The sequence below is a fragment of the Aristolochia californica genome, unplaced genomic scaffold (assembly GCF_029961685.1).
Source record: "Aristolochia californica isolate CCGP_79_NKW_82.1479 unplaced genomic scaffold, dmAriCali1.0.hap1 SCAF_7, whole genome shotgun sequence".
NCBI classification, from domain to species: domain Eukaryota; kingdom Viridiplantae; phylum Streptophyta; class Magnoliopsida; order Piperales; family Aristolochiaceae; genus Aristolochia; species Aristolochia californica.
This window is the reverse complement of record NW_027182268.1, coordinates 29,274,237-29,290,025: the sequence shown is the minus strand read 5'-3', so window position 1 is coordinate 29,290,025 and position 15,789 is coordinate 29,274,237. Positions and strand designations below refer to the sequence as shown.

The following is a 15,789-nucleotide window of genomic DNA, read 5'->3' as shown; positions in this document are numbered from 1 at the left end:
CTGAGTCATTTAATTTTTTTTTATTTTTCTGCATTTTGTTTCAGTTTAAGAGTAAATATGCCACAGAGGCATTATTGTAATTTTTAGCTTGAACTTGTGTTGACGTTAGCCTTAGTTAGGAAGGAACTAAGAAGAGGAAGAGTCATGTATGGGGAAGAGGAAGAGACATGTCTAGGAAAGAGGACTCAAGTGTTGGGAAGAGGAAAAGTCATGTGTGGGAAAGAGAGTGGTGTCAAGCTTATGTAAGGGGGGGAAATGAAATAGAGGTTAAGCTTGAATATATCAAAATTGGATTTGGAGTTCTCCTTAAGGAGCTCTAGGATTTGGAGTTCTCCTCAATGAGCTCCTTCTTCTTCTTTCATTTTTCTTCCATTCTCTTACATCTTCCATTTCTTTTTTCCCTATTACCAAGTCCAAACCCAGCATAACAGTGTTGGATGCTGCACTATTTATGGGTTAACAACTGAGTTCCAGCACAGCCAACCACAACAGCCATTTTTCCTTTCTCTCTTTTCAATTTACTGAAGCTCAACTTATTCCAGCAGTGCTGATTTCATGCACTGATTTCTAGATTAAGTTCTAGAGCAAACTCTAACAGTAGCAGTGTTGTTCTTGTCCACTCACTCTGGAGTCATCTCCCCAACGTTATGTTACACGAATCGCAATGTGTGGATCCGGGACCGTAACAACGTGGTATCAGAGCAGAAACACAATGAGCAATTCGTGGATCATAGACGAAATATGTGCAAAACTATGCGAAGAGTTCTCAGCAATGCTACGTCAGTCTTCCATTAACATAGAAGAGATATTACTGGAATTCAAGAAGTGTCGTAAAAAAATTTCAGAGAGGAAGGTCACCGTCCCGGAAGATGAACAGTTGTTGCTCGTTGTTCGACCTCAAAATGCATAAGAACAGCTAGATTTGGGTTCGACCTCAAATCTCCCCTATTCAAGGAAACCTAACCTTCTTCCAGAAATTGAGATTGGAAATTTCTGAGCAGAGGAGCCCCATGATAAATTTCGTCCATGATTGCTATTGTTTGAAGTCGGAAAAAGGTCAGACCACGACTTGTTGTTGTTCGCCATCAGAAAAAGGTCAGGCCACCACTTGTTGTTGTTCGCCATCTAAAAAAGGTCAAGTTTGCCTTGGCGGAAGATGAGAAGTCTGGCCATTAAGCCCGACAAATCTGTGATGAAATACCCGTGAAAGATGTTGCTACAGGGAATGCAATGAATTCAGGCTATGCTTAGTCTGGTTTAGTTGTGAACTCGTTAAGGTTTTCACTGTAATGCTAAGGGCAAGAGTAGTTTTGGCGACTGCTTGTCCCCTATTTGATAGTATCTCTCTTAGAGATCGAATATCCTGGAATGTGATGATTGTTGGATACTTAAAATGCAGAAACCCAAGCCATGGTCTGAAGCTATTCAGAGAGATGGGGATGTGGGGTGTTCTAGGAACAACTACTACTATGGTTTCTTGGAATTCTATTGTGGACGGCTATGCAAAGGGTGGTGATATGGTGTCTGCAAGGGGGTTGTTTGACTTAATGCCTGAATGAGATGTTGTATCGTGGAGTGCGTTGATTGATGGTTATGTCAAAGGATGCAACTACAGGGAAGCCCTGGCTATATTTGAAAGGATACTCAATGAAGGTCCCAAAGTAAATGATGTGACAATGGTGAGTGTTTTGTGTGCTCTAACTTCTGTTCTCTCTGGTTTTATTGGTATGAAGATTGCCATATATGCTAATGCTAGAACAACCTTAGAGGCTAGAAGGGGCATAGGAAAGGCTTTTATTACTGCCTTCCGCTCAGGGGCTGTGATGGGCTTTTTTCTAGCAGCAAGTGGTCTGTTGGGTTTGTATATTTCTATAAATCTCTTTGGAATATATTATAGAGATGATTGGGAGGGATTGTACGAATCCATTCTTGGGTATGGTCTTAAAGCCTCTTCAATGGCACTCTTTGGGGCAAACCTTGTTGGAAATGTTGAGAGAAATATCCCTTAAGATGACCCCCGAAACCCTGCTGTTATTGCTAACAATGTAGGTGATAATGTGGGCGATATTGCTGGAATGGGTGTTTTAGATCTTGGAGAAGGGGTTAATGGACCCATAGAGGAAGTTGTTGGCTTTGCAGCTCGTGAGTTATGCAGAGATTCACTTGATTTGTTTTCTGAACTGCAATCTCATGGCGTTGGACTACATGAGGTAACTTACCTGGGTCTGTTCAATGCTTATGCTCATGGTAGTTTAGCACAGAATTCTGAGATATTTGATGAACATGGATTGGCTCCAATGCCTAAAAACTATGCATGCATGGTAGTTGTTCTCAGTCGAGCAGGTCAGTTACATGGGGCGCTTGAGCTTAGTGCCCAATTCACTCCAAACTCTGACAACAAACCAAAGGTCTGGACTAGTATGATTGCTGAGTATGCTCAAACCAGACCACCTAAATAGGCTATTGGGTTCTTCAAAAAAATGATGTTTACTGGTGGGTGTTGCTGTTATTTCAGTCCTCTCAGCTTGTGCCCAGTTGAAGGTGTTAGATATTGGTTTGTGGATTCATGAGTTAGTTCATAGCGACAACATTCCTATGAGTAGCAAGTTGGTAGTGACCTTAGTTGACATGTATGCCAAATGTCAAGAAATCAAAGCTGCTCATTTTGATTTTGATAGCATGGACCAACAAGTTCTGCCAGCATGGAATGCTCTCATTGCTGGTTACTGCACATTGGGGGATCTTACCAATGCTAACTCATTCTTTGAGCCAAGGGATGAGAAGAATATACCGATCTCTGCCTTGTGTTGGAATTTTTGTGGAGTCATAGCAGCTGTGTATTTTTCAGCCGTTTATGCACAGAAAAGTGACGGTACACTAGAAGAACTTGGCAGACATCAGTAATTATGAATGTTTGGCTCTCAAAAATGGGAGTTGTCTATTAAGCACCTACCCAAAAGACCGGCCTGGTAGGTAGCGAAAAGCCAAGTACTTAACTCAGGACCATAACATCACATCCCACCTTCACGATCTGACGACCACGGCGGCCCACTCTAGTGACACCGCTAGGTCGCCTCCTCCGGGATTTGAACTCGCGACATGGGTGCCCGCTTTGATACCAAATGTTAAGCACCTAGCCAATACTACCCAAAAGATCGGCCTGGGAGGTAGCGAAAAGCCAAGTACTTAACCTAGGATCATAACATTGTGTCTCTATTTGAATCTGCCCAACCATTGGTATGTAGGGGGCATATTGTTGCCACCCAGTTTCATGACATGTTTGTCAAGGCACTTAAGGTGGATGATATTAGAAGAGTTTTTTACCAAATCTCATAGAGGAATTTAATTTGTTGGAATGCAATGATGTTGGGACATTGTATTCATGAATGTCTTGCAGGGATGGTGGGACAAAGTTCCAACAACAAAACAAATGCATGTAGCTATGCTGTTTTTCTCGCCAATAGAGGTACAAAGTCTGATGCTACTGTCAGTTTCAGTGGTACATCATATGTTTTACCAGCTTGGTCTATGAGCATCTTACCAGATTGCCAGAATGTGGTCTTCAACACAGCAAAGATTAACTCTCCAACTACTCATTTGGAGATGAGATGCCTTAAGTCTAGTTCCCAAAATATTGTTGGTTCTTCGGAAGTATTCCAGTCAGGTTGGAACTGGATTATTGAACCTATGGGAATCTCACAAAGCGACTCCTTTGCAAAATCTAGGTTGCTGGAGCAAATTAATACCAAAGCTGATGTTAGTTACTATTTGTGGTATTCGACCAATAGACCCAATAATGTTGTCCATGCTTTTGTCAATGGGAAATTTGCTGAGCAGGGCTGGGGAGACAGTAGCAATGCAGAAGTCACTGTGGAATAGGACATTACACTTGCACTTGGGAGAAACATTATGGATTTTTTATGTGCTACAGTTGGTCTCCAGAACTATGGGGCATTCTTTGATGCTTGGGGTGCTGAAATTGCTAGCCTTGTTAAGCTAAAGGGACGTCAAGTGGGCTGCTATAAATGCCGCATATGCTACTTGGAAAGATGTGGAGACGTTCAACAAGCCTACCCTACCTTTGAGCTTGAGGACAAGCTCGTTCTCCAGGGGAGTATAATGTTATGAACTCAATAGCAGACGAAGTCATTCAGAGGCGTCGTGGCTGTGTCATTTAGAATTAAGTTTTATTTTTCTGTATTTTATTTCAGTTTAAGAGTAAATATGCCATAGAGGCATTATTGTAATTTTTAGCTTGAACATGTGTTGACGCCAGCCTTAGTTAGGAAGGAACTAGGAAGAGGAAGAGTCATGTGTGGGGAAGAGGAAGAGTCAAGTGTTGGGAAGAGGAAAAGTCATCTATGGGAAAGAGAGTGGCGTCAACCTTATGCAAGGGGGAAAAACGAAATTGAGGTTAATCTTGAATATATCAAAAATTAGATTTGGAGTTCTCCTCAAGGAGCTCTAGGATTTGGAGTTCTCCTCGAGGAGCTCTAGGGTTTGGAGTTCTCTTCAACGAACTTCTTCTTTCAATTTTCTTCCATTCTCTTACATCTTCTTCCATTTCTCTTTTCCATTTTACCGAGTCCAAATCGAGCTTAACAGTGCTGGATGCTGCACTGTTTCTAGGATAACAACTGAGTTCCAACACAACCAACCACAACAACCATTTTTCCTTTCTCTCTTTTCAATTTACCGAAGCTCAACTTATTCCAACAGTGCTGATTTCATGCACTGATTTCTGGATTAAGTTCCATCACAAACTCTAACAGCAGCAGTGTTGTTCTTGTCCACTCACTCTGGAGTCATCTCCCCAACGTTGTGTTACACGAATTGCAATGTGTGGATCCGGGACCATAACAGTTAGAAGATTTGACAATCTTCCTTGATTAATGTAATCGATTTATCTTCCCTTGATTTATGTAGATTTGGATATTCATGATTGATGTAATTAGGGATATTAGGGAGCCTATGTTATCTCTAAATATGTAATGAAAATAGTAAAAATAGGGGTCTTGGTTGAAGGGTTCAATCAAGCTCTCCACTTCTCAACTCGTGAAGAATCTCTCTCTTGCCTAAACTCTTTTTCTCTCTTTTCTCTTCTCTCCTCTCTACCCTCTCTCTCTCTCTCTCTCTCTCTCTCTCTCTCTCTCTCTCTCTCTCTCTTTTTGCTCTTTTTCTTTTCCTTCTCACATCTTGCTTGAGGTTTCAATCATGGTCCTAAATTCAACAGATATGTTGGATCTTCCCCTACCCTGTTTTGGCACATCAATTGGGTTCAGGTCTATACGGGCTTGGCATTGGTGTTATCGGTCTCGACTGGTCTTCCATCTCCTCCTACCTTAGAAGTCCCCTTGCTAGCCATTGGTTTGCCACTGCCAACGTTGTCGTCGGGCTTTTCTTTGTCATGTATGTCCTGACACCAATCGGTTACTGGCTCAATGTTTACAATGCCAAGATCTTCCCCATCTTCTCTGAGAGTCTCTTCACTGCCAATGGACAAATATACAACATCTTGAGCATTATAGACTCTAGTTTCCACCTTGACATCGAGGCTTATGACAAAAGTGGTCCACTCTTCCTCAACCCCTTCTTCGGTATGACATTCTATGGTGTTGGATTTGCAACACTGAATGTCATTATGGTCCATGTCTTTCTTTTCCATGGAAGGTACCTTTTTGAAATCCATAACTAGTTGTATTGTTTTAGAGTTCTTAAGCAACTTCTTCAAACTTGGGAACAAAGAAATATGGTTGTTGAGCAAGTCAGCATTCCATGAAAAGACAATGGATGTGCACTCTAGATTGATGAGCAGATACAAACTAGTACCTAAATCGTGGTTCTTGTGCATTTTGATGTTGAACATAGTTGCTTTTGTATTTGCATGTGAGTACTACATTAACTAAGTTCAATTGCCATGGTGGGAGTACACATGTCTTGCGGACATACCTTTTCTTTACCTCCTATTGGGATCATCATTGCAACTACTAACTAGGTAATATTTTCTCTCCTGTGTACTAATCTCTACAAAAGATATCTGCCTGTTATAGTGTAGGACCCACCATGTTGCACGAGCTAGTGGGACCCACCATGAGGACGTGAGATGCAAAGAGGAGTCATCACATGACCTAGCATGAGTTAGAAGATAAGAAGCACAAGCTGGAATGAGTTGAAAGATTTGAAGAACAAGTGGAACCTACAAAGATACCATGAACTGGTATCCTTAGCACATGAGCTGGAAGATCAAGTGGGACATACAAAGATGACCACAAGCTAACATCTTTATCCTATGGTCACGTCCTCATAGAAGAGGTTTAGTTTGAGTAATGTTAGTCTTCTAATTATGCTGAGTTATTTTATTATGATAGACTTATCTTTAAGAATTATAGTTTGAATGTAATTAGGAGCAGTTTAATTGTACTAGGACTCTACTATTTTCCTCTATTATAAATAGAAGTGCTTGTACTTGTAAATAAATTATCAAAGTGAGGTAGTTTATTAGGGTCTCGAGTCATGGATCGCGTAACACAGTGAGGGACGGATGGATCCAGTGCTGTGAGGGAGTGGGCCCACAGATCTGGGCTGGTCTAGACAGCAGCAACAGCTGAGAGGGAGTGGGCTGGACAGGTCTGGACAGCAGCAGCACCTGTGAGGGGGTGGGCCCACATATCTGGGCAGATCTGGACACCAGCAGCAACTGTGAGGGAGTGGGCCCACAGATCTGGGCAGATTTGAATAGCAGCTTACTGCGTATGATTTAATTGAAACTCCCCGTGTATGCTCGTCTCTGTTAGCAGCCGTGGGTTTCTGGAAGTTGGCCAGAACGGAATCGTACCCCTCTGCTGCTCTCGGTGGACTGGGTATCAACCCTTATCGTGCTCGGAGTGCAGAACAACAGGGAACTGCCGGCTGGTCGAGATCTGAGCAGCAGTTCCGGCTGTTCTTAGTGGAATTTCGGCAGCACCTCCTTGGTATGTCGACTCACTCAGAAACCACAGCACCCCCCTCTACCTGCTCTGCTGTAGGATTTCTCCGACCAACTCCAGCACAACACCGCGAGGTGCTGTTCTATCTGCAATGACTCTCGGCTCTGCTGTAAAACACCACGAACAGCAGCAGCGAGACCAGAGAAGGTCCGTGCTACTGTTCCGGGATCAAATCTGTAAAACGGGAAGAGATAGAGGTGAAGAGGGAGAGATTTGGAGGGGATAACTAGAGCTCAAGGGGAACTCCAACCCTGAGTTCGGAAAGGATAATTCGAATCCTGTTTTGGGCCAAATTCAACTTTACGATTCATTTCCACGAGTTTACGACGAAAATTACAAAAATGTCCTTGAGGCATATTTAAACAGAAATAGCATAAAAACATAAATGTAATTAAAAGATGCAGTACCCAGAGACTCACCCACGGTGCCACTGAGTTACCCGGCTCGCTATCGAGTTCATAACATAGTTCTTCATTTTTCTCTTGTGAAGAGTTCTTCTCTTGCCTAAACTCTTTCTTCCTTTTTTTATCTTCTCTCTTCTCTACCCGAGAACTCTCTCCCTTTTATTTTCTCTTACTCTCTCTCACCTTGCTCGAGATATCAGTAACAGGGTCCTAAATTCAACATCAAATTTAGGATCCCCACGTCAAAGGAGTGCTATAAGAATGTATGATCAAAGTAGCTCATAAAAGGCTCTTTATGAAGCAAGATTGAAGCTCATGAGATAAGTTTCTTTGTTTTTTATACTATTGATTCATGCTCTTGGTTTTTGGATATTAGAAGATGGTTTAGAGATGTTTTTATGGTTTATGAGATTATGGAATTATATGCATTTTGGATTAGAAGAAGTTACTAAGCCAATTTTATCGGTTTGGAATTTTTTTTTTACCGAGAGCAGTTTATGTTGAGATTTATGCATAAAAAGTTATAATTTTGTGGGAACAAGATTCCCTGATAAAAAATATTGGTATTGAACCTATTATGAGTGGTTATTCATTGAATTTCATAAATATGATTATTTAACTTTTATGATAAACCTCTCCATTAACCAAATTGGTTGAAGAACTCTACTTGGTTTTTTTTATTAGTATTTGATAGGAGAATTTTTTAAAATTGAATTACCTAGTATGGCTGAAGAAAATATGAGTCACAAGAGTGATATACTCAGAATTACTACTATACTCTTGTTATGCACGCAATAACATTATTAAGTTATTTAGAATCTAATTAATTATTTTTCTTTACTTTTCTTTATTTTATTTCAGTTAAAGAATTAATAGGCCACAGGGGTATTTTTGTAATATTTTATCTTGAACCTTGTAAGGGAGAACCCTATTTAAGGGGTAAGAGTAATGAGAAAAAGGCAAGCATTGATTTAGGTTAAACAAGGGTTTTGAGTTGTCCTCAACGAGCTTAAGGGTATACGCTCTCATCAAAGAACCTAGGGTTTTTAAGCTTTCATTCGGTTTAATTTTTGTCTTTCTCTTCTTCCTCCTTACTCATCATTGTGTTAGATCCGAGACTGTAAAAAGTCGTATTAGAGCTACGTAGCATGGAGAATTCCAACAATGGGGAGTGAAAAGAATTGTTGATCAGAAGGCTGAATGTGCATGCAAAGGCATAGGCAGAAAATGAGAGAAGGTTTGCTCAAATCATGCAACAGTTGGATCAAATCCCAATTCTTAACCGGAAGCTCGATAGACCCGAAAGGGAATTCACATAAAAGAAGGTCATGCGACCTAAAATCTCCGAACAAAGAAAAATTCACAGAACGCAAAGCAACAGATGTTGTCTCATACGGGAAGAAAGGCCACGGGCCAAAAAAATTCACAATCTCCGAGCAGGGCAATCCAGAGCAATAGTCCCACTCCCCTGGAAACCCGAAATCGGATAGGTTTTCTACCAAAAACTTGACGGTCATGGCGGATTTGGGTTCGACCTTAAAAAATCCCTTCTCACGGGCAGTAGAACATCTCATAGAACAGAAGACAAAAATATTTTGATCTTGCTCTGTCTCGACAAAAGAGTTCGGCCAACCCTATTCGAACTTTCAGCCCCGACTTGTTGTTGTTCGCTGTCGAAAAAAGCGGGAACCCCATTTTAATGATTTTTGGGGTAAGTTTCTCCGACTCTTTATCCGATTTTTGTCTGGCTTCTCCTCAAATCCCTCAATTTTTTACACACACACTCTCAAATTGCATTGAGGGTGTTTCGTTGGGGAGAGCAACAGAACAACAGAGCGATTACTCCAATGTTGATAAATTTTATTACAGTTGATGCGAACAGTGTGTTTGTTCTTTTTCATTTTTCCAACAGTAACAATCAGTTTGAAAACATTATGTTTAATTTTCTGGATCCCATGTATGTTGCTCGGCCACGAACTTCAAATTCGAATGATCGAATTCAAACGAATTTCAGGCCTGGGGTTGTGATGCTCGACGGTCATCCCGATGATTGGAGTGAAGTTGATGGATTTGAATTTTTCGATTCTCCCTGCGTTAGACCCAGATGAGGAAAATGAGTACAAGGGCGGTAAAATGACTGTGAAGGCTTTGTATGATGTTTTTTTTCTTGCTGCAAGTAGATGGAGAGTATGTGTACTCTAAAGGTGAAAGAAAAAAATGTCCATCAGTTGTTTTTTTTTTTTTTTTTTTTTTTTTTTTTTTTTTTTTGGTGGGAGAATCTGCAACATACGATCATATGGGGGGATGCAAAGAATCACCAGATACATGCTCAAACAAAACTTGTCAAGGCCATGAAGTGGATATTATGCACTTCTCAATTGGAAATGCCATTCCTGGTAGACTTTATGGTGGCAACCTTCAAGATAATGGAAATGGAGGTGACAGGTTTGGTCATCTTGTTGATATTTACTCGTGGAACCCACATTGTCAATTTCTTGATGGAATAAGCCCTTCAGGTAACGGCACTAGTGCTAAGAATAACTGGAAAGGGGCATGGTGGCATGATAGCTTTAATGTTCACTCAGGTTTTCTTGAGGGAGACAGCCTATTCAGTTCATCTGGTCAAAATGGCACTTATTACTTCAAGTTTTCAAGGCCAATTAGAACAATGGATCGCCTTCAACAGGATGTCCAGTTCAATATAGGTCAAACAAACAAGGTGGCAATTACATTCTGATATCCTATGGATGGAAAGTCATGGAGTGGCTTTCAACACTATTCTATCAACTGAGAACTGGATTCCACTGGATATATCTTCACCATCTAGTGCATCAAGAAGTTCATGGAATGCTGCCTTACCTTTCACCCTCATTTTGTCATTGTTGTTGTGGCAGTGCAGAAAACATTACTGCTAAACAGCCAGAAACCAGTGCTGAATGAAACAGGTGCTACTAATTTTGGATATCTAGATAACTCTTTGGCTGTAATTGAGCAGATGCTCCAGAAATTGTTTTGGTCTTTGACAGCCTTAGTTCTGGGTTTGGATAGTCATGGATCCTTAGAAGAAGTTGTTGTTTTTGCAGCACATGGGTTATGCAAATATCCACCTATTATTGCAGGTATTGTAGCTTGCAAGATCTGTGTTGGCTTGCTCAGAGGGATTCATCCTAGTGTTGGGTGCAGGTTTACAATAATGCAAATTGATATGGGAGGTGCCGTGGAAGTTTTGTATGTTGTCCAAATAAATAATCTGGGCACTGCCACGAAAACATTAGAGGCTACAGTAAATTTATTTTTCAACACTGTACACTATTCCAGCAGTATTGAAGTGGCCAGTGATTGGGCTCTGTGTGGTTCCAATCTCTCTCCTGTAGCGAAGCAGCATTATGAGTTACTGTCTCTGATAGATGCTAGTGATAAAGAACAGCTATAGGTAACTTACCTGGGTCTATTCAGCATGCTGCTAAGTGCTTGCACTCAAGGTATTTTAGTAAAGAATGTTGGGAAATTTGTTGAACAAGGACAGCTTCCAAATACTGCAAATGATGCCTACTAGGTGGCTATTCTCAGTCGAGCAGGTCAGTCGCAGCATATGCCAACTGAAGAGGCTCATGGATTCTTCAAGAATATGAGGTCTGCAGGTGGTAATCTAGAGGGTGTTGTTGTTCTTTCAGTCCTCTCCACTTCTGCCCAGTTGAAGAACTTTGATAGTGGTCTGTGGATTCTTGACTTGGTTTGTACAAACCATATTCCTATGAGTAGCCATTTAATAGTGACAGTGGTTGCTAGGTATGCCAAATATACATCAATCAATGATGTTCAATCTTTTCTCAAAGGGACAAGAAGAACAACCTGATCTCTGCCTTGTGTTGGAATTTTTGTGGAGCCATAGCAGCATTGTATGCACAGTCAAGTGAAGGACCACTGGATGAACTTGGACAGCCAGCCGTAATTAGGAATTAGTTCAATCCGGTTACTGAGGTTACTGGGGACATGCTGCATTTTGCCCATGAGGCAACCGTTAGGCCAGATCACACAAGGGTTGTTAATGTCGAAGCAGAAGTTGTTAGTTTGGAGCAGGTGATAGTTCAACTTGTTTTTGATTGCTTATCCGTATTGGGGTGTGCTACAGCAAGTGATGCAGGCAGTGTCGGCAAAAAGAAAGAAAAAAATTTATTTTTTGCTTCTCGGGTGGAATGCTCCAGTTTTGTCATCCAGATGGCTGGCACAGATACCGCGGATGCTACTTGGGAATAGGTGGAGACGTTGACAAGCAGACCCTACCTTCGAGATTGAGGACAAGTTCTTTCTACAAGGGGGGTGTAATGTTATGCACGCAATAACATTATTAAGTTATTTAGAGTCTAATTAATTGTATTTCTTTACTTTAATTTATTTCAGTTAAAGAATTAATAGGCCACAGGGGCATTTTTTTAATATTTTATCTTAAACCTTGTAAGGGTGAACCTTATTTAAGGGGTAAGAGTAATGAGAAAAAGGCAAGCATTGATTTAGGTTAAACAAGGGTTTTGAGTTCTCCTCAATGAGCTCAGGGGTGTGCGTTTTCCTCAAAGAACCTAGGGTTTTCAAGCCTCCCTTTAGCTTGATTTTTCGTCTTTCTCTTCTTCCTCCTTACAAATCAATGTGTCAGATTCGGGTCCGTAACAACCCTTGTGAGGGGTATCAAATTTCATGAGGTAGTCCACGTAGGCTCACATGTTTCTTATAACAAAAGATCTTCTTGGTCACCTCACCAACTGTGGACCACCTATTGATGAGGAAGATATTTTTTTTATAAAAAGTGTTTAAAAATGATATTTTGGTTATTAGTTGGCTTATCAACAATATAAAAGAATGTCTCCAACAATGTTATTCATCTTGATACTATTAAACAAATTTGGGAGACATGTGCTAAGCTGTATTCTACCTCCGACCACTTACACATGTCATATGATATTCTCCAAAGAATGCTTAACACTAAACAAGGAGAAAATATCCATGAATATTTGGTTTGCTTTAGAGGCAAGAAGGAAAAATAGCTCAGCCTACTTCCATGGATGTCTCTGTCCAAGACAAACAGAAAGAAGCCATAGTCATTGCCATATAAGCCTTGAAAACATTAAACCGTATCTCAAAGTTTCTAAAAGTCAATTTCTTAGCGCTTCTACTATTTCCACTTTTGATGATGTATGTGCCACATTACTTTGTATTACAGATGCTTCTTCTTCTATTACTAAAGTATCATTCGCTATGTACTCCGTTAATAGGGGAACATCAACCGACCGTGGTCGAGGCCGAGGCAGAAATTATAGAAGAGGATGAGGAAAAGGTGGAAATGAATGGTTCATGTTGGAAGATAGGGTCGAAGCCCACACGACCAAGGATGGTCCACATATTCAAGTGTATTGGAAGATGGCTTCAAGCCCATAAGACCAAGGAAGACCCACACATCAAAGAGATGTGGAAGATGGGCTCATGGCCTGAAGATCAAGGAGAAGGCACATAGGCCCATACAATGATGGCAGGATGGTAAATAAAGAGTCATCTTATAGAGATGGCATTGATGTAATTAGGTTAAATTTCTAGGGTTAAAACCCTAAACCCTAAGTTAAGGGGTATTATTGTAATACAGTAGTTTGATTAATCTATAAATTGAGCTTTAGGGGAAGGGTTAGAACATCAAGTCCATAACCTCTTCTTCCTCTGTTTTTTTTTCTCAATGAGTCCCTTTCTCTTTTTCTCCATGTGCTAAATCCATGGAGTCCCAAAAATCAACATGGTATTAGAGTATTGATTTTCAGGATTTTGACTATAGTTTTTAAGGTTTCATTCTCCTCTGTTTAGGCTTAGAAAATAATTTTTTTTCTTCTCTTTTACTTCTTAGACTCGTGCACTATTTTTTTTTTTTTTTTTGCATTTTTGTTTTGATTAAATTATCGCCATCATCACCGGTGCAAAGGCCGACAGACCGGAAAAGTCTCCCGTCTGTCAACCCACTGTCGCCAAAAGTCTCTGCATGCGGCTTCTGTGGGATGTGGGATGATTGGAAAATCTTGAGAAGGCCACTCCAGCACTTACTAAAGATTCAAGTTGTTGTTGTCGTAGAAGACGACACCAAAAAATCTACTTGTCTTCACGTTGATGATTTAACATCTTCTCTGTTGCTGAGTTGCCGTCCAAAGATCATCTCCATATATTTTCTTCTCTCTCGCTCTGTTCGGCACCAACGAAGACGACGACCACTGTTCTTGCAGAATTATCGGCAAGCTATCTTTTGGTTCTTCCGAGTTGATCTCGCCGAGTCATCCTGCCATTTTGCTGCTCCATTAATAGAGGAAGGTTTCGTTTGGAGAATTAGTTTTCGGAAAGTTTCCTTCCTTTGTTCTAGATTGATTATAGGAAAGTTCCCTTCACTTCTGCTATGTAATTTTTTGCAACTCCTGTTTATTGGTTGGCAGCTTCATTCGGAAACTAGATGTTAGAAACTTTATTTCATAAACGCCTCGGCTGGAATTTTTTTTTTTGAAAGGTCACTTCTGGATTGAATTATTTTTGGAAAGCCCTCTCTGTTCATCTATGTGCTATTGTCGGAATGTTTACTCCCGATGAGCTCTGGTTTTTCGCTTTGTTTGGCCACGAGGAAGACGACCCACTGTTGCAGATTTAAAAGTTTCCGAAGTTAGGAAACCTGTATTAATCAGCGTCGGGCCAAGCTTGTTCTGACCAAAACCTGGACCGGGCCGAGTTAACCCAGCAACCCAATCGTTTCTCCCTTATGTTCTACCGAGGTGACTCAGACCAACTCGGATCAACCCAGTCCGGGTCAACTCGGGTCCGGGTCAACCTGACTCGGGCCACTTATGTTTTTGCCTCAATATACATGTATGGGTCCCAAGTTTATATAAATTTCTACCACAACTCAGCTATGATCTATTATTTGAGTCGGTGCGACTCGGTACTTTCTTTGACTAGATTATTATTTTGAAGTGTTGACAGATTGTTTCTTGGTCATCATATTATTTGCTACAGATATTTGCATTAGATTATTTCAAGGGTCAATTTTACAAGGATTATTTTGGTTAGTGTTATATGGGCCAAAACCCATTACAATTGCTACTATTATGTCCCTTTGGACGAGACATTATTATTGAAGAAGAGATGACCTCAATATCTATGGACCCACTACCCCCATAAATTGAAATTTATTACTCCTATCACTTCAGAGTCATTGTCCTGTGGAGGGACACAGTGATGGAGATCCGAACAATGTCTGGAGCCGCTACCTACATTAATAGGAGTGACACTACCTACAGAAGATAGAAGTGTGCCGAACATCCAACATGAGTTATTTGACTGGATTAAAGAGCAATGTCGTACAACTTTAAGTGATTTTACTCTCACTTTTCTTATGCCAGTTGGGCCTCATGAACTAGAGCACCAGCGTGAGGGGGAGTGTTGGAAGATGTGCCACATTATAAAAAAGATATTTTATATATCATTTGCAGCAAGTTGGGAGTTCATGTTGTTCTCTCACCCCTAGCTTGAGGGAGAGTGTTGGAAGATAGGGCCCAAGCCGACACGACCAAGCAATGCCCACATATTCAAGTGTGTTGGAAGATGGGCCCAAGCCCATAAGATCAAGGAAGACCCACACATCCAAGAGATGTGAAAGATGGGTTCAAGGCCCATAGATCAAGGAGAAGGCACACAACCCCATATAATGATGGTTGGATGGTAAATAAAGAGTCATCTCATAGAGATGGCATTGATGTAATTAGGTTAAAGTTTAAGGGTTAAAACCCAAAACCCTAAGTTCAGGGTATTATTGTAATACATTAGTTTGATTAATCTATAAATTGAGCTTTAGGGGAAGGGCTAGGACATCAAGTCCATAACCTCTTCTTCCTCTGGTATTTTCTCAATGAATCCCTTTCTCTTTTTCTCCGTGAGCTAAATCCACGGAGTCCTAACAATCAACAGTTCGGTTAGAATAGATAGCAAGGAATGCACTAAGTGTGGGAGATGCATTAAAATTCAAAGATGCATTCCCTAGATTTCAAGATAGAGAACCATATTGTTTGTCAAGTCTTGATGAATGGGAAAAGGTTGAAATGGTGTGTGGGATTTTAGAAGTTTTTAATGTAGTCACAAATATAACTTCTGTGAATGACTACCCTACTTCTAATTTGTACCTTAGTGAGGTATATAGGGTAAAAGAAGTTTTGAATTTTTATTCTACAAAAGAAAATATTTTCATTAGAACAATGGTTGGTAGAATGAAAGAGAAATTTGAGAAGTACTGGGGTGAATGCAATTTGTTGATGGTTGTTGCTTATGTTTTGGATTCAAGGGTCAAATTAAAATTGATTGAAATGTGTTTTCCGAAGATAAGGAATAAG

General features: G+C 40.5%; 1 pseudogene; it reads left to right on the top strand.

Moving 5' to 3' along the window:
* The first annotated feature begins 9,209 nt into the window (after positions 1–9,209).
* Positions 9,210–11,808, top strand: LOC137937647 (uncharacterized; annotated as a pseudogene).
* The last annotated feature ends 3,981 nt before the right edge of the window (positions 11,809–15,789 follow it).